We start from the raw sequence: 19,577 nt of genomic DNA on the forward strand, positions 1-19,577 counted from the left end.
GAGCTCCGTAGAGCCTTTCGAACGGCAGCCGGCCATTCTCCCTCTAACACTCATCTGAAAATCAGGGCCCAGGCTGTCTCAATGCTAATAAACAAACCCGATTTCTGAACATTCGCTTTCCTCGGAAGTCTAATTAAAAACTGCAGCAATGTCAAAGGACACAGACATCTAACCAGGAGACCTGCCTGTTAGTAACTCAGTGGGGGTGCTTTCTAGTAAAGGGCTGGGTTTATACACAGCAAGGTCCCTAATCCAGCCCAGTCTCAGCAGATAAGGCTTTTTCCCTTTCTTTTGTTCTAATTCATCCACTGCCAGGTGTTGTACACAGTGCTGGGTAGGCGCGAGGATGACAAAACCAGATGCCGACCCGGAGAGAGCTCCCAGCGGGATGGGCGCCACAGATGTGGAACGCATCATGTGGCATGCACACATCTGCAGACCCCTCACTCTCTGAAGCTACCTGGGTCATGGGTCTGGACAATCTATTATCATATTGATATCATATATCTATTGATCTTAGTGTTTGGGTGATTAGGACTAATAGCCAATCTCCAGAAATACAGACCAAAAACTATCCAGCTCCTGGGTTCAGACAGTCAGAATTTGAGTAATGAGGAAAGCTGGAAAGAAAGCCACGAGAAGCTCAGGAGGCCCAGGGGACGGCTGAGGGCCAGCAGGTGTGACAGGTGAATTATAAGAAAGCTAAAGAAAGAAGAGGAGCGTAGAGAGGGTAGCGGCGAGACAGGCAAGGTATCATGTTTTCTTTCATAAGCAGAATGCTAATCAGAGGGCAAGAGAAGAGAAAGCAGGAGAACTATTGGAAAGGAGGACCAGTTGATGGGGAAGAGGATGGAGGAAGGCTGGAGAGGGGAAGGTGAGAATGGGACAGTGGTCCCTGGGCAGGGATATGACTCGATGAAACCAACTACTCTGTGTACTAAAGAGCAGCAAAAGTTAGTAAGTTCACCTCAAAAATAAAAATCAGGGGGTTGGGGATTTAGCTCAGTGGTAGAGCGCTTGCCTAGCAAGCGCAAGGCCCTGGGTTCGGTCCCCAGCTCCGAAAAAAAGAAAAAAAAATCGGTAAAGGATGATGGTTGATTATGATCCTCTGCAGAAGAGAGTCCCAGGAGAATGCCCGGTGGCAGGAGGCTCAGTAAGCCCGTGAGGAAAGGACCACATGTTGACCTGACTGGACACATCAGCAGTGCACAGGGCCCAACCCACATCAGCCACTAGGACCCCAAGGATGAGAGTGCGAAGGTTGTGAGCAACGGGTGAAACGCTCAGCTCTGTCCCGGAGCTCAGGGACAAAGGACAGAAGCTGGGCAGGTGGCACAGTCTTCCTTTGGGTCCTCCTAATCCAACACAGGGACAAGTGAGATCCGCATTTGTTCTTAGGTGGCAGCAAAAATTCTTAGCACCTTTCCACAAGGTCAAGTATGTCCTCCCCAAAAAGCTAGAGGACTTGGGATGCGAGAATCGAACCTCTCTATTTCAATCCATTACCATCCAGCCAGGGAAACTGAGGCACAGAATGATTCTACACCATCCCAAGAACCCAGTCAGTGTTAAGGCAATACTTTCATTTTTCCTATAACACTGGTAAAATATTTTTTACATCTGCTAAACTAGAAGACCCCCCTTCCTAAATAATGTGGAAATCCACATATCCTACTGATTTGTTTAACCAATCAAATAAAAGACAGTAGTATTTTTATCAAGGCATTCTGGAGTTTAAGAATCTGCTCGGCAGGGGTTGGGGATTTAGCTCAGCGGTAGAACACTTGCCTAGAGCGCAAGGCCCTGGGCTCGGTCCCCAGCTCCGGAAAAAAAAGAAAAAAAAAAAAAAAAAAGAATCTGCTCGGCAGAATCACGACGCTGTCCCCACTGGGATAAAAAGCTAATGCTCAGGGAATATTTGGAAGTGATGGGAATACATTCTTTATTCAGAGAGGGTAGATACATGGATGTACACGATCATACTCAAGACCTCTGTGTTAAAAATGTGTGTAAGCTAATGACCTTTTTTGGTTTTGTTTGAGGCACTATGTAGTCCAGGCCTCAGTCTCAGAGAGGTTAGCTTGCCTCAATGGCCCAAGCGCTGACACTAAAGATGTACACACCATGCCCAGCCACACCTCTTCTCTTTCCATTAAGGTCAAAATGATGGCATTAAGATTGTTGCATTGGGGGTTGGGAATTTAGCTCAGCGGTAGAGCACTTGCCTAGCAAGCTCAAGGCCCTGGGTTCGGTCCCCAGCTCCAAAAAAAAAAAAAAAAAAAAGAAAGAAAGAAAAAGGAAAAAAAAAAGATTGTTGCATTGGTTTTTTGTTTGTTTGGTTGATTGGTTGGTTGGTTGTTTGGTTTTCCTTTCTATTCCTGAGAGCCCTACCCAACCTAACCAGTCTTGAGACAATACATCCAGATACTTGTGTTTTACACCTACCCCATGATTTCTATCAGATTCGTGGTTAAATGGGAGCACCTTGCTCCAGTAGCTTTAAACATACTTAAAAATACTAAAAGCCTCTGAGCCACTTGGAGCATGTGGGTAAATTCATTTAACTACAAATGTGGTATCACAACCAATTATCTTTGTTACTTTTAAAATACACAAGTAAAACTCTCAGCTAAGTTATAAATGAATTCTACTTAACTTTTCAAGCAGGTTACTAATTCTTCCCAGAAAAAAATGTAACTTGCTACATATCAGTAAAGTAACCAGAGCTCATTCCTGGTAACAATGCAAATCACATTTGGCTGACATGACCACTGCAAAGTTTACTCTAAATGCTCCTGACCTTTGTGTGAATTTCCAGGAATGAGTACAAGGCTATTTTAATTCTGATCATGGAAAAGAATCACAGATAGAGTTAAATATTTGAAGAGCAGTTTCTTAAAAGGCAGAAGAAGCCACCATCTTTGGGGGCCTACAGGATTTGTTCACGGAGAGCTAAACACACAAACACAGGGGTAATTTAATTTGCTAGCGCTGTGCTCTCAGTGGCAGAACAGAGAGTGGTCATGGTATCCCTGTCACTCAAAAAGCTGAATGACCTCAATTCAAACTGGCCACGGGCTATAGTCGTATTGAGCTTTGAAAAAGAAAAATTAAATTTAAAACAGCAAAGTTTGGAAAGTGTGGATCCAGCAAAAACAAAACAAAACAAAACAAAAGTTGAGTACAGCTGGCTCGACCTAAGGTGTACTTTTTCTGTTGACCCTCCATTCTCTTTCTTTATCTTGCATTCTGTTCTGGTGTGTGGTGTGCCCTCACTTCCTGTCACTACAGCTCGATACTCCACTGCAAATCATGACTCACACTTCAATCATACAGAAACTCATCAAAGTCCCAAATTTCATGGCACATAGGAACCCGGTCTTTCAAGAGGGCAGCATTCTTAAGATATTCCAGATGACAAAACACCAAACCAGTTCCCTCAGAAATCATGTCACCCTAAATAGAAGCTCCCTGTCTGGCAACTTGAACCTCAGTATTCATCATTAAAATGCACTCTGTGGGGGTGCTTTTTTAGAAAAAGTAGGACTGGACTCTAAATAAAACCGTCCAAGTGAGCACACATGGCACGTTTTAAAAGAGTACAAAAATACACAACAAAAGGTTAGCAGCGGGGTTTAGGGGGGTGATGTTTATTGTTGTCATTGTGGCTTTCTATGTTTTCCTAGAGTAATTTGTGATACTCTTCACAACCAAGGAAAACAGAAAAAAAAAGTAACTTTGAGAAGACGTCTTGTGACTGGTGTGGTTGCAGCCTGCTCTAAGTCACCCTGCGAAAGCCAAGAGGAGCTTTGCCAACTACTACATAAAAAATGTCCGCCTGCAACATCCGAGGCTATGTGATGCTTGCGAGAGCCTTGGCGACACCCATGGACACAGGTGAGTAAAGGCAGGCTGAGGAAGCTGTCGCCAGCGCAGAATCAAGACAGACAGAGAGCACATTGCTTTTTATGCATGAGGAGGAGTCTGAGGTCTGGGAAGCAAAGAGGACGATGTCATTGCCTGGACATGCCAAGGACCCAAACCATCTCTTAGTAAGGGGTAACTCACCTTTAAAAAGAAAGAAGGCTACTCCAGGAAATCACATCTGTGGATAATTCTTTAATTAAGTGCTCTGGGCTTATCAGTAGGTTATGTGTTGTGACATCTGACAATGCTATCTATATAAACATATATTGTGTAGCATAGAACACCCAAAGTCCTGTATCTGATCGCTGGAAAGGAATATTTTAATTTATACACACTGCCTGGAAGTCCTTTAAGGCCAGTTTCAGGGAAAGACTTAAATTCCAAAAAGTTATGACAAACATAAATTTTAATGTATGACCTCAGGGTTGCACTTACTGTAGATTAGCCGTCTTGAATTAATTGGTTTCTTACGGAAGAGGACAAAGGGGGAGGTTTTAAGTAAATGCTTAGCTGTCCTCAAAATTCAAGTGCTCCCCCCCCCCATCTAAATACTGCTCTGAAAGGCATCAGCTCTGGTTGTGTGAGAAGTCAGTGCTGAGGGAAGTTCAAAAACTCAACTTATGAAAGTTATACCGTCGCAATGTCAGCATCTGTCACTCTATCATTCTGTGGCGCAGAAAAGATGGACAGGAGGGAGGGACCAAGAGAGAGAAAAAGACAGACAGACAGACAGACAGACAGACAGACAGAGTGAGTTGTCAAAGGAACAACTGAAGATGTTAATGCCCACTGGTTGAATGAATGCCGCAGAGAGTTTATCATCATCACTAAGGAGAAAGAACTGCTTGGTGTAAGCACCAGAGACTTGCAGATTATTGGTGGGGAGCTGTTCTGGAGATTGGTTGAGTACCTGCATCCCTCCTTTATGTCAGGTGGACTTAGCAACCCTGCAAGTGCTCCTTGTAGGAAGCAAAATTCCTCCTGGTTGAAAACCACAGAAGCAGATATCAGGCATCATCCACAACCTGGACTCTGATGCCCTCCTTCTGATCAAAGTGGTGATTCTCAACCTGTGAGTCGAGACCCCCCTGGGGAAATCGCACATTAGATAATCCTGCATAGGAGATGTTAACATGATGGTTCAAAACAGTAGCAAAAGTTACAGTTATGAAGCAGCAACAAAACGTTATGGTTGGGGGTTCGTCACAACATGAGGAACTGTGTTAAAGGGTCCCACTGTTAGGAAGGTTGAGAACCACCGGGTTAGAAGGAAGTGTTCACAACCTTATGGAGTTCTCCTGCAGGATGATGCTAGTGCCTGGAAGGTTTCCCCATCAGCTGGAGTTCTGTGGTCCAGCAACACCAGCAGTTTACTGACCACCCACTTAGGACTAGGAAAGGTATGAGGGACATCTTGGAACTCTGGCCCACTGATGCACCTAGGGTGGGCTGGCTGGGTTGTTTTTAGGACATATTCACCGCAGAAGTCTTGGCAACATCTTGGAAGTCCTCAAGAGAGGCAAAATGTCCTCATCAAGAAAGAAGCCCTGTGCTTCCAGTGGGGTTCTCTAAAATTCTTTGCCCTTTTTAGTAACTCTACACATTTCTAGTCAACATTTAGAAACAGAGAGAGAGAGAGAGAGAGAGAGAGAGAGAGAGAGAGAGAGAGAGAGAGAACCAAAAGGAGGCCTGCTCTATATCTGGCATTGAATCCCTTTGCATGCTCTGGGGGTTTTGCAAGCAGTCATTACTGGAAGCTCTAAGTACACTTATGGACAGTCTCCCTAACTGTCTGACCTACATACCCTCCTAACACAATCTGTAATTTTATAATCCTCATAAATTCAAACTCATAACTGACCTTTTCCGAATAAATGTGTGCCACAGAAAGGGAGAGAAGGAAAGAGACCAGAGAATATTTTGTTGGGTAATAAGGCTCAGAAATCGATTTAGGTTCCCTAATAGATACCTGATGCCTGGAACACGCTAGGTTTCCCAGCTTGATCCGAACCCCCCACCCTCAACCCCTACAAAACCGAGGCACAGATGGGAGAGGATGGACAGGCATGTGTGTTTGTGTAAGAGTTGATTGGACAACAGGGAACAAAACAGAACATACACAGAACACACACACACACACACACACACACACACACACACACACACCCGCGGGCCCCCAGAGGAAAAGCATGTTTCCTTGAGAACCAAAATGGCCAAAGGGACTTCCAAATTTTTTGAGACTGTGCTCTAGAAAGACTGGCAGGGGTGGAGAAGGCACCTCTAAGTCAATAAAGGCTGTGACTCGCCTAGCTCTGCAGGCGGACAGTGGCTTGCACAAAACCCCTCCTGTGCGGAGTAGCGGAAACTCCCAATGAGATTAGTCGGTGTGTGTGTGTGTGTGTGTGTGTGTGTGTGTGTGTGTGTGTGTGTGTGTGTGTGTGTGTGTGCAGACATTACTTAGCAATGACTAAAGGGCTCTCTCTTCCTGCAGCAGCCAGTGGAAAATTCAAGGAACATTTTTCCCCCTGCAGCAGCAGGATCCCTTTAACCCTCTCCCCAGCCAACTCCAAAAACAACTCGGCCTCCCCCTCATACACACCCCCCGACTGCCCCCACCTTGGGCAGAGCAGTGTCGGGAGTTACAGGCGCGGCAAGGGGCTTTCAAAATGGGGAGGGCGGGAGGGGGCCGGCAGGGAATGGGGGGGGGGACCCTCGAACACTACAAAGGAAACTGTAAAAGGCACAAATACATAAACCTGAGAAGCAGCAAGCCACAGTTTCTTTGTGAGCTCCTCAGTGAGTCATTTTCAAGATGCTGTCTGCAGCCGGTTTCAAAGCGGAAGCGCACGGCAATTAGTCTTGCCGTTTCCAGACAAGCCAGAAACTCTCCCGACACTCTTTTTTTTCCCTTCTAAAAAGCCCCTTTTGCAGTTTCTGAAATAGCCTTTCTTGCTTCCACCCCCACCCGCCGCGTAACTGCAGCTTATCCTCAGAATGATTCGGTTCAGAAAACATAACAAAACAGAGACCATTTAATATTTTTTGCCTTTCCCCCCCACCCACCCATTTAATCCCCACTCTTTAAAAAAAAAAGTTCCATTAACATTATAGGCCAGCAGGCAGTTGGAATTTAAAGAGCTGAGAGTTTCAAGATCATCCCTTGCCCGGCCCATCTCCCCATCTCCCCAATCCGAATCTGGACTAGCCTTCTCGGCCGGCTTTTAAATGACCATTTGACTGGGCGTGCGCCTGGGGCGGTGACCTGGGCGGGGGTCACCTGCCCAGCGAGAGTGGACCTAGCCCCGGGCCCAACATCTCCATGGCCCAAGTCCTCCGCTCCCACTTCACCCTGTGCCATTCCCTGGATCTGAACACTCGCGCCTCGGTGCCCATCCTGAAGGGAACCAGACCGCAACCCCGGCTGGAGGTCAGCGACGATCCAGCCTCCAGCCACACAGCTTGCTACGGCCACCATCCCCAGTCCCAGAGCCCCGGAGCCTCGCTGCAGGGAAACAGGAGCTTGCACTCCAGGTGTCCCCTTCCCCTGGCTTCCCAGAGCAGCCCCCAGGCCCGAGCTCGAGCTCCCCGGGTGGCGCCGGTGGCGGCGGCGGCGCGCAGCATCCTCCCCCTCGGGGACGCACCCCCATCCTCCCCCAACACAGTCCACAACCCACCCCACAGCGCCCACAGCCCCACCCCCACCAGCCAAAGAAAAGAAAAGGGGTAAAAGGAAAAAAAGAAAAGAAAAGAAACTAGCCCGAAGAAAACTTTGCAAGCGCCAGAGCAACAGGCAAACAGTCCTGCAACCTACCCAGATGTGGGGGAGCGTTTGGGAGTCTTCTTGGGGAGATTTCTAGGAGGACCCGGGCGAAAGCCCCCGACTTTCCATGCTGACAGGCGTCTGCAGACGGTCTGTTGCTCTTGTAATGAGATCCTGATTTTCCCCCCTCTTTTTTTTTCTTTCTCTCGCTCCTCTTTTTTTTTTTTTTTTTCTCCCTCCCCCCACCCCCCCTCTGGTGTGTGTGAGAGCAGGAAGTTGGAGCAGTCAGGCCGAGCCTGCTCACTTCCTTTACTGCATTATTCCCCAGGCGGTGTGCAGTCTGTGTAAACAGGCTTTTCCGCCCCGCGCCGTGCGCCCCGGCCGCGGCTGTGCGCCCGGGCTGCCCGCCCAGACCCGCGCATACCCCCGGCGCCGGGCCCCGCGTCCGCCCGCACGCCCCGCGCGCCCCCGCGCCGTGCCCGCCCCGCTTCCTGCTCCGCCACCCCAGGGGAGGAGCCTGGGGACCCGCAGGCCAGGCCGCCGCCCCTCCACTCGGCAGGGGCTCCCTTGGCTACTGAGCCCTCGGGTCCCTAAGTTGGACATGACCCGGGGTTCGTGCCCTGCTGATGCTGCTCCGAAAGGAGGTCCCTGGCCTGGGCGAGCTGTTCTCTACCCATAGGTATAGAAGAGTTTGGAGACAAGAGAGTTCGCGAGTGGGGTTCAGAGCTTGGATACTCTCTGGGGACCCGACTGCTTTCATTGTGGACCGGAGATGAGGGTGAAAAATGTAGGATGTGCACAAAGGGAGATGGAGTTTTTCTAGAGATGCTGTCGGATAGAGTTACTGTTGGGGACATATTTAACAGCAGCACTGTAATTAATATTAATAGTAATAATTTGAAGGCAGTTTTAAAGTTGAGGTCCTCTTTGGGGAAAAACTTTCTTAAGAGCCACAAACTAGGCGCTGGGTGTCTTAGGCTGGGTGAAGCGGCTCTAACAGGCACCACCGTGCCTACTTAAGAGCTCCAGGTGGCTCGAGACTGGGGAGGGGCACCCTGTGGTCTCAAGACAACCTCCCCCCCCCCCCGCCCCCGGGGCACTGGCCAGGATCTGATTGGAGAGTTGGGCATTGCTCTGAGGATGCAGAAGGGAATGAGTCTCTTATTAACAAACCATCTGGTTGGGTATTTAGCTCAGTGGTAGGGCGCTTGCCTAGCAAGCACAAGGCCCTTGGTTGGGTCCTCAGCTCCGGGGAAAAAATAAATAATAATAATAAAAGACTCCAATAATTAAAAAAAAAACATCTACACAGTTCTCCCAGGCCCCAGCCTTCCAGAACCTTCCAGTCCCATGCCCTCACTCTTTGAAGCTTTCAAACCAGTGGTTTTCAATCCAGAATGTTCAACATGAGGGTACAGGGCTCATTTAAAACCCTAATTGCCCTTACGCCCTCCCCTCAATGTGTCTGGTGTGATCGTAAGCTCCCCAATAATAGAATCACATTGAGGTAAGGGGTGCTTTGAAAACTAGCCACAGCATACGCATCCCAGACCACCACCCAGTCTCCAGGTCAGGAGGACCACATTCTGACATTTCCTTGCCTTTCCCCCCTCACTTCTAGCACTTGCTATCTCTCTGAAAGATTACTTGTTTATGAGTTATCTTGTTACTCTTAAAGGTTCTAGATTGGATTCAGGGATGCTAATACTCACACCCCCCCCCCCACACACACACACACCTGCAGGTACCTGTCGGAAGACCTTGTTTAAAAAGGGCAGCATTTAACCTGCTGGTTATACACTGAGGACCAGGCTCCCCAGTACTCTGAGAAGAGACAATGGTGTGGGGGGAAAGCAGGTCAGGGTAAGATGTGAAACAGGAGGAATTATGGGGAAGGGGGCTGTCTATCAAACCCTGATTTTCCACAGCTAATTTTCTACTTTGGAGACTTTCATTTAAAATCAAGTTGGCTTCTCCTGTCACTCAGCAAAACTGAGACTGTGTCCCTATAGTGTCCAGCTGTTGGTGTGAGCTGAATGCCGAATGTAAACTTCAGAGAATCATCCAATTCAGAAGCTCACACACTTATGAACACATGTTGCTCTTTATTTTAGAAAGTATCCACTTGAGAGAAGCTCCTCTGAAGGGGCTACTTGCTGTAGGAGCCTACCTGTTCCAGAAAAGGCAGAACTATTGGGGCAGTGAGAAAGTTGTGGTCACCAGGGGTTGGGGGACAGCCATGAACTGCTCCATATGAAGCTATACTGGTGGGTACCTGTAATCACAAATTACCATCAGGAATGAGCCATGAGGTGAACCATGGGTTTCAGGGGCAGTTTCATCAAGAAAGGTTCATCATGTGTGAGTGGTACAACACTCTCTTGGGGAAGATTGGAGGACGTCTGTACAGCGGCTCAGAAAGCAAGCTCTAGAAATGAGATGCTCAGGTCTTCTTAGAGATTTAGCTTGGGGGTAAAGTACTTGCCTCGCTTGTACAAAGATGTGAATTCAATCTCCAGCACTGAAGAAGAAGAAAAAAAATTCAAAAAGGGAAAAGAATTGAAGGTAGATAAGAAAGTATGATTAGTGTGGGAGAGGAAATCAACCTAAAACATTCTAGAACAAAATAATTATTAGACACTTGAGCATTAGTCATTCTGGAGAGAATGTCTAGCCATCATTACTTTGAAGAGGTTTCAGTATTTGGGGTGCCTCAGGGATTGGTGTTTGGGAACGGAGAGGCAAACGGACTGATGGAAAGGCAGCCCAGACTGGGGAAAGTGTTCACTGAAGGACCCTTCCGGCTTCACTGAGCCTGGACAAGCAACAGTTTCTACCAATTTCTTTTTTCTTTCGGAGCAGTGAAAGCCAAGTTTACGTTAAGACAGGCTGCATTATGGACTAGGGTTTAAAAATGTTCATGGATTTCATTTCAAAGCACATTTAAAGGAGTTTCCTAGACTTGTGGGTAGCCTTTCAGGAGCTGGCCTTCCCCACTCCTTGCTGTTAGAGAACTTGCTGGGGATGCTGAGAAGCATAGATTTGGACCGTGTCAGAGTCTACGGCCTGTTCCTGTGTATCGAGGCTGAAGAAGACTCTCTTTTTCCTTTGTAATTATAGTTTGAAAAAAAAATAACAAGATCTGCCAGGCTTAAGCGGAAGAATTCACCTCTTTTTAATTGTAGCTTTGAAAATAACAGCAATAAGATGTACCTGTTTTAAATGTCTGGTTCAGTCCTGTCACGGTGTGCTTGCTTTGTTAGGAACCTAATCCCCACAATGCTTTCATCTCGTAAAACTGAAATTCTGTAACCATTAACCAGCCTTCACCCTCACCCCTACCCCACCACAAGCCGTTGGTAAGTCTCCTTCTACTTCTTGCTTCTGTGAATGTGATGAGAGGCTTCATGTAAGCAGAGTCATTCAATATTTGTCTATCCTCGGCTGGCTTGTTTCACTTAGCATAGTGTCCTTCAGGCTAAGACTGAATGCTTGCCCAAAAAGTATGTGTACAGCGCTGGTAGGCATTCGAGTTCGTTTCCATCTCTGGGCTACTGGGAATAATAAGAATTTATTTACTTTTCTTTATTTTTACCATGCTAGGGATCACGCCCAAGGCTTTGTGCATATTTGATAAGCATTTGCTTATCTCCGTATAGGGATTTATCCCAAGCCCAAGAATCTATATTTTTAAATGGTTGAAAGCAAAAATTTTAAAGAGCAGCATCCTGTAACATGGGCACGCTGCATAAAATTCTATTTTAGGGGCTGGGGATTTAGCTCAGTGGTAGAGCGCTTACCTAGGAAGCGCAAGGCCCTGGGTTCGGTCCCCAGCTCCGAAAAAAAAAAACCAAAAAAAAAAAAAAAAATTCTATTTCAGCATCCAAAAAGTTTTGTTGGGAGATAGACATGCTTATTCGTTTGTACGTTCATTGTCCAACATTGTGTTTGTTCTACACTGGAATGGACTGAAAGCTGTGACAGAGACCATATGGTCTGTGCAATCCAAAGCATTTACTTTCTGGTTCTTTACAGGAAACAGTTGTCTACCACTGGTTTAGCCGGAGGAAATTATGCATCCTCTTTTGTTGTTGTTTTGGGTGAGTGTCTTAACATGCTTTGTGTCTCACGTTTGCTTTGCGGGGACGGTTTTGAGACAGCATTTCTCTGTGTAGCCCCTGGCTTTCCCAGGCTGTAAACCAGACTTTCCTCGAACTCAGAGATTCACCTGCCTCTGCCTTTTGAGTGCTGGGATGAAAGGTGTGCACCACCACACCCAGCTGCCTTTTGATTTTTGAGGTAGGTTCTGGCTACAGAGCCCAAGTTCACCTCAGAGTTCTGATTCTTCTTTCTGCCTCCGTGCTGGGATCATGAGTATACACCACCATGCTGACGGTGGCTTGCCTTTTAAACTGTATCCCTTCTTCCGCAGAAAGCCCTTGCCTTGTCAGATAAAAATCTCAGCAGTTTTAACAGCCTTCGCATCCAAGAATTTTATCGTCAGGGTAACCCAAAAACTGTGCTTCATTTAATTCTTTTTTTTTTCTTTTCTTTTCTTTTTTTCGGAGCTGGGGACCGAACCCAGGGCCTTGCGCTTGCTAGGCAAGTGCTCTACCACTGAGCTAAATCCCCAACCCCCGCTTCATTTAATTCTTCTGATTAGCTGAGAAATAACTAGCTCGCCCAATCACAGCTCCAAGATGTCCCCTCAAATGTCTGTTCATAGTCTCTCAACGGACCTGAGCCTCCTGACTGGCCCCTAATTCCAGTTTCACATCCCAGCTGCATGCACAGGGCCTCATCCCTGGGAGGCTGATGTCAAACCTAGGAATCTGTATTTCTCTGAAGTTCCACCCAGATCACTTTGTCCTTGCAAACACTTGTAAAAGTCTTGCCCATCCTTCACTCACCTCAAATCTAGCCTCCTCCAGGCAGCCTTCCAGCATCAACCAGACGAAACATGTCTTTTTACCCACAAGCTATTGTGTTTGGACCTGGTGGGGACAGACTGAACAATTTGTTCCTACAAGTCCAATTTGTCTCTGCCCAGTAGGTAGATTCCTAGAGTGGGAAATGGGACTTATTTTTGCTCTTGTAGATGGTAGCCATCACATCTGAGAAATTGTTCCCCTCCTGTTCACACTCTGTTGCCAGTCGTGATGTGTGGTCTAACTATCATCCACTGATCTGTGGGATGTGTGTAGTAACACTCAGCCATTCATACTCAGGCTCACTGTAATGATCCAGACTTCATAACGTGTCTCCTCCTGCTGTGCTGGTCCAAAGCGTCTCACCTGCATCGAAACAAAGGTAGCACAAAGCCTGTTGTATGGTACACAGCTGCAATACCTGGAACCAGGAGGCCAAAAATAGCTGTCTTTTTGCTACTTTGTGGATTCTTTTTCCCGGGAGGCCAAATGTAGCTATCTTTTTGCTACTTTGTGGGTTCTTTTTCCTTCCACCCTTCTCCACCCCCTTTTCTTCCACCCTTTCAACCCTCTAACACTAGATAAGAGAGAAAAAGACAGAGAGGAAAGGAAAGAGATCCCTGAATAAAGTCAGAGGTCAGAAAGGGGGCGATGTTATCATTAGACTACTTCCTGCTGATTAGGGGTGTCCAGATCCTTGGGGCAAGTTTGATCTTTACCATCAGGATACCTAATTTCTTCTTCTTGTTGTTTCTTCTTTGTGCATGGACTACTTAACAAACCTCAATCAACAGCAGCCGACTATGACACCCAGTACCCTAGCATTTACATACCCTCTGAAAAGTCCCCACAATTTCCAACATCACACAACACAGAAACTATCCGAGCTGGCAAAATCACATCCCTGCTAGAGTACGAGACAAATCATAGTCAGCTGTGGTCAATCTGAAGCAGCACCGTATCCTACTCCCAGGATTGAAACAAAACCACATTCCTCTTTCTGTGGGTTTTGTTTTGTTTTGTTAAGAAACACAAATTCTTGAACTGAAAGATGGCTCAATAGTTAAGAGCACTGACTGCTATTCCAGAGGTCCTGAGTTCAAGTCATAACAACCACATGGAGGGGAATCTGATGCCCTCTTCTGGTGTGTCTGAAGACAGCCACAGTGCACTCATATACATTAAATAAATAAATCTTTTTTAAAAAAAGAAAAGAAACCCAAATTCTCATTGCAGCTAGTGAGGGGCAGATGGATCATGAGTCTTAGGAGCCAGACCTTGTTTCAACAAAAAAAATATATACACCACATACACATACATATACACCACATACACATATGTACAAATATATTATGCATTATACATTACATATTACACATTATACATATACATATACATATCAAGCACAGGTAAAGCGAAGCATCAGATCCAGAGACCAGCAAAGGATTCGACTCATATTTGACTAGAATTGTGTGATTATGATCAACTAGGAAATAACATTTTCAACTATACCTTCCTGCACATACCAGAACAATCTCGTTAACTATTACGATGTTTTGACTTCTGTTTTCTGTCCATGTCAGCACAAATACCCAAGGATGAATTCTTCAATTGAATGCATCTGAAAGAGAAATTGTTAGGTTGATTCCATTATCGCTCTGAGTTACTTATATGAGTCACCCTCCTATGAATCTATATGAATCTATAACCTTATCACCTACTCAAAAAGTGAAAATTTAGCTTTTTTTTATTTATTTGCTGTGCGTCTGTGCGTGTGTGTGCATATGTGTAGTTTAGACAACATTTTAAGAGTCAGTTCTCTCCTTTCACGAATCAGGGTCTCTCTTGTAGAATCTCGTATTGCTCTGAAGACGCCAGGCCGATGTCCCAGTGAGATTCTGGCAGACTCGCCTGTCTCTGTCTTCCATTTTACCAGAAGAGTGTCAGGATTACAGGACACGCCACGGTATTCAAATTTTTACCTGAGTTCCAGAGATTAACTCAGGTTATTGGGCTTACAGAGCAGTCACTTTTACCCGGCTGAGCCTTCTCCCCTTTTACCCAGCCAGCCACGTCCCTGGCCAGGCTAATTTCCTTGTATTAACCTAGAGTTTATAAGGCCAGGAATGGTGCATGATGAAGTTTTACCATAGATGGAGTGGTACATGTGAACCGCCTTCAGAGGGAGAACAGCTAATGAGAGGGTTAAAATAATTTCAGATTATTAAATGTTTAAATCAGTTAGTACTCTGTACTCTCAGCGCCCCTCCCCCTGCCCCGCCCCCAAATCTACATTCATTCCTACCATTAGGAAGAAGGAAGAAAGAACATGCAGCAATAGAGTATTGCAAATCCCTGAGCTGTGAATCACTGCCACCGTGTCCAGGACAATAGAGAACCTGCCCCGACTAGTCAAAATCACTTCCTACATGACAGAAGTGTGGTAAGCCCAGAAAATCGCAAACGGGCTCAGCCCTCAGCGATGCTGTGCTACCCGGGCTAACAGCCGGTTTGGATGGGTAAGACAAGAAGATGGAGGATTTTTCTCTTTTGTTTTGATCCTAGAAGGTGTCGGATCAGGCTTTGCAGGAAACCACAGTCTCTCCCACCCCCACCCCCGCCCCGCCCCCTCCTCTCTCCAATTACCGGAAGCTCAGGAAATGCCACGGAAGGCAGAATGTCATGCCGTGGGTTCAAGGCAAAGATGGATCAAGTCTGGTTAGAAGTTTCAAGACCAACACTTTAACGATGGAAAAAGCTAAGGGGTTCGAAGTTTGGTATCCCGTCGCGCTTCAAAGATTCTTCACACTCAGGTGACATCAAGCAGTTATTTAGGATGATTTAGGAAGACCTCTGGGCCAACCAGGCTGGCCCAGATGACGGGCTTCCGAGCACAAAGTCCAGGCTGATGGAATCCTTCCTCCGCAGCAGCCTGCTGGGACTGGCTCAGTTGTCCACGGTGGCAGGAGCCAAGGGAGACGATCCAAAGTAAAGAAGTCACTACCCCGTGAGACGTAATAGGTAGAACCAGGCCCTGCTCTTTGGGACCCAGCACAGAGGTGAGATGAGAGCGTTTTCTTTACGCTGACATTGTAGAACCTGGTCTTCTTGTCATTTGGAAATAACTGGAAATAACTACAAAAGAGGGAGGGAGGGGACTCAGAATGAGGACTAGAGTTTGGATCCCCAGAACCAATGGTGAAGAGACCTTACCATAATATATAAGGTGGGAAGAGGCGGAGGAGGCCACCTGATGCTAAGTTTGGGCCTCAACACATTCATATAGAAATTCACCTGCACACACGTGGGACTGTACGCGCTCACGCACGCGCGCGCACACACACAGACACACAGACACACAGAAAGAGGAGGTGGACAGACAGACAGGCAGGCAGGCAGACAGACAAAGAGATTTGAAAATGAAAAAGAAATAGGGCTGGAGAGATGGCTCAGTGGTTAAGAGCACCCAACTGCTCTTCCAGAGGTCATGAGTTCAATTCCCAGCAACCACATGGTGGCTCACAACCATCTGTAAAGAGATCTGATGCCCTCTTCTGGTGTATCTGAAGACAGCTACGGTGTACTTAGATATATAATAAATAAAAATAAAATCTAAAAAAAAAAAAAAAAAAAAAGAAATAACTCTGAAGACTGTTTGGGGAAGGCAGTTATTGAGTTCCCACGACTGCGTATGTTGGCTAAGTGATGTCATAACGTTGCCTCAAGCCCTCTTCTGTACCTGAGACACAGACGCAGCTACAGCGTGAAGGAGAAGAGGATAAGAAAGGCCACTCTGTAGGCTGCCCGAGGGTTACAGGTGAGGGTGCTAGGCTGATACTGTGCTATTAAATGAACTCCCTTCCTAAGCCACTGGGAGAGGTCTGAAGGCAGAACATTGTAGGGAGTGAGTAAAATTCTGAGTGAATGTATGTTGTTTGTCATGGGCATGGCAATGGCAAGGTCCCGTGCCTTCGATGTACAAAAAATGGCCTTCCCTGGCCCATGTGTGGATATGATACTATGTGCAGAAAGTTATCCTCCATAGTCACATACACACGCGCACACACACACACACACACACACACACACACACAACACACACACAACACACACACACACACACTCACACCATGTTTATGTTTATGCCTTGAGGACCTCTCCCCTGCAGACACTGCCCCTACTGAGATAACTTAACCCCACCTCCTTGTTCAGCTGTATGCAATACCCACACATCCTCACTCAATTGTATGCAATTAAAGGCTGAGTTTCTGGGTCACTGGGGCTTCTCCATCCGACAGCTGAGATCACCCAACCTCAGCTTTCCTGTGCCTGTGTGTCTGTCATTTCTTTATTCCACTATCACCCTTAGTCAGGGCTCAAGGACCCAAAGAGATCCCATGCAAAGAGATGACAGGAGATGCTGGGGTGAAATAGAGACATGACCTCTTAGAAAGGGTCAATGAATGCTCTCAAGAGGGTGAGCCTTGGCGATATGGCATTCCTTGAATAAATACCAGGAGCAGGTACTTAAGACGTCATTATTGGAGATTACGTGTAATATCCACACTCTAAATAGTTCCATGGAATTGTTGAACTCCATGGAGACCTGAGATTATTAAATCCTGCTTTACTTCAACCAAGGAGCAAAGATAAAAGTTTTGAATTAAATGTCACCCGGTTAAGGAATAAAGGAGTTGAGATTAAAATCCAGGGTTTGGGGGTTTCTACCTAAATCTAAATCTTTTCTTTTTTGCCATTTTGTGCTATATCACAACAGAAGACATGAATGCAAAAACAAGGGTTCTGGTTCCAGCAGTAACTTCTATCGTCTTTCTCAGGTTCAACCTCTTTCCCTATAAAAGGAAAAGCTACATTTTCCATAGGCTACACCACCCATCCTCTGCCAATAGAGGATGCCATGTCCTATGTTACCAATTTGGACTCCATTAGCCAAAGCCACATCCATGGCTCCAGGTTCAGTTCTGACTCAGGTTCAGGTCCCCCAAAATACCAGACCCCATGAAGGCCCCAGAGTAAGGGCCCCTGACTCCCATCATGAGGACAAGATTGATGTGATCTTGGGCTGTTCTCCATGGGGCTGCTGTTCTTCCAATACTGTTTGTACAAATAGTGTTGGGAGAAAACAAAGTTCTGGTAGATCTGAAATTCTGACCCTTCAGGGTGGGGCCACCTCTGAGGCAACCCTGAAGTATATGAGATAGTACCAGAAAGAGGATGAGAAGTGAGCCCCTTCCCCAGTAGAATGTCCAAATCCCGTCCCCCCTGGGCCAGTACACACCTTCCCTTTGGCACAGCATGTCCCATATAGTCCCTGGCACACAACAGCTGCTCACTGACCAATGAGGATGAATGAATGACCTGTGGGACAAGTAGAGCTTGGGAACTTGCAACTTGATGACTCAAGGGGAGGCACCGCTGAGTCATACAAGCTATTTCCTGTGGGGCTTGCTGCCCTCCAACCTCAAGTTGCCGGAGCAAGTGACACTCCAGTCAGGTGTGGTGCAACTCGCAATCCTTCGACTGTGGATTCGAACCATCTAAAGTGCCTACAGCACCCCCATGTCCCTGTGTCCTGTATAGAATGGCATCTAAGTTCCTAGTGTTTGATGTCATCTTTGAGTATTTATTTATTATTTGTGACTCTTCCTTTTTGGTGCTGGAGTTCAAACCCAAAGCCTTGTACATGCTTAGCTGATTCTCTGTCATTGAACCTGGGTTTTTTTTTTTTATGTTCTGTATGGTTTTTGTACATGCACACATTAATAAATCTGTTGTGGACTTCCCCCTGTTAATCTACTACGATTTTTATTTTACTGACTATGGCTTTGAGTCCTTCAGAGGGAATGTTTCAATTTCCTCCCATTGGGAACTGGCAGTGATTTAAACTATAGAGCAGTGGTTCCCAACCTTCCTAACACTGCGACCTGTTAATCTGGTTCCTCAGGTTGTGGTGATTCCCCCAGCCATAAAATGATTTTCATTGATAACTTTATAACTAATTTTGCTACTGCTATGAATTGTAAGTATCTGTGTTTTCCAATGGTCTTAGGCGACCCCTGTGGAAGAGTCATTTGATATGCATCCCCCCCCCAAAATGCGGTCTCAACCCACAGGTTGAGAACTGGGTGCTCTAGTTGGTCCACACAATAGTTTGGAAAGGAAATAGGTTAAAGGTCAAGGGTGAGAAGACGGAAGCTTCGTTTAACCCTTGTTTCAGTTCTTCGCAGCAAAGCCTAATACACAGCATAAACATCATTCAGATCAGCTCCTCTAAGGGCAGTAGATTGGTTTCACAGTGGTGGCGACCAAAGGCTTAAAATCCATGAATTAACACGTCAGCCACTTTAGCTGCTCATAACTCTATGGGTCAGAAATATTGACTGGTTTAGTTGAGCGACTGTGCTGCTAACTGAGTACAGATTACTTCCTTACCAGTGTTCATCTGGTGAATTAAGTGGGGTTGAATAATGCAAGGTAGTCTCTCCCATATCCAGTGGTTGGTACAAGCCATTGTCTGAACCTCCTTTTCCTGATCTTTCAATCTCAAGGAGACTAGTTGAGGCTTGATCTCATCTCATTCTGCAGTGATAGAAGCCCCTGTAGACGGAACCTCTGATTGCTTGGAGCAGTGCTTCTCAACCTTCCCAGCGCTGAGACCCTTCATACAGTTCCTCAAGTTGTGATGATGATGATGATGATGGTGGTGGTGGTGGTGGTGGTGGTGGTGGTGGTGGTGTGTGTGTGTGTGTGTGTGTGTGTGTGTGTGTGTGTGTTTCAGATAGTCTTAGGCAACCCCTGTGAAAGGCCATTTAACCCTCAACATGGTTGTGGCCCATGGAGAACCACAGGCTTAGAGTACCTCTTGTATTGCGTTCTTTACACCACATTGCATCATGGGACTAGCCCTGACTTAAAGGGACTTCCCTCCTCTTGAGATATTA

General features: G+C 46.4%; 1 protein-coding gene and 1 long non-coding RNA gene across 9 annotated transcripts in view; both read right to left on the reverse strand.

Moving 5' to 3' along the window:
- Window positions 1-8,142, reverse strand: part of Elk3 (ETS transcription factor ELK3) — a 62,477-nt gene extending 54,335 nt beyond the window's left edge. For all 4 annotated transcript variants that reach the window (NR_199610.1, NM_001108743.2, NM_001439746.1 and 1 more), the window contains 1 exon segment: window positions 7,739-8,142. The gene's annotated coding sequence lies outside the window, so the exon portion shown is untranslated.
- Window positions 8,143-9,775: 1,633 nt separating this feature from the next.
- On the reverse strand, window positions 9,776-15,573 carry LOC102548950 (uncharacterized). 5 transcript variants are annotated; one of them, XR_015625231.1, is made up of 4 exons: window positions 14,921-15,222; window positions 14,142-14,236; window positions 12,352-12,981; window positions 9,776-11,467 (listed from the first exon to the last, which is right to left on the reverse strand). It is a non-coding gene; the product is annotated as an uncharacterized LOC102548950 (long non-coding RNA). The 5 variants fall into 5 exon arrangements; XR_015625230.1 differs by lacking the exon at window positions 14,921-15,222 and adding an exon at window positions 15,262-15,558 and having other exon boundaries at window positions 10,840-11,455; XR_015625232.1 differs by having other exon boundaries at window positions 10,840-11,455; window positions 14,921-15,221.
- Between the last annotated feature and the right edge of the window lie 4,004 nt (window positions 15,574-19,577).

The sequence above is a fragment of the Rattus norvegicus genome, chromosome 7, assembly GCF_021556685.1.
Source record: "Rattus norvegicus strain SHRSP/BbbUtx chromosome 7, alternate assembly SHRSP_T2T, whole genome shotgun sequence".
In the NCBI taxonomy this organism is placed as follows: Eukaryota; Metazoa; Chordata; class Mammalia; order Rodentia; family Muridae; genus Rattus; species Rattus norvegicus.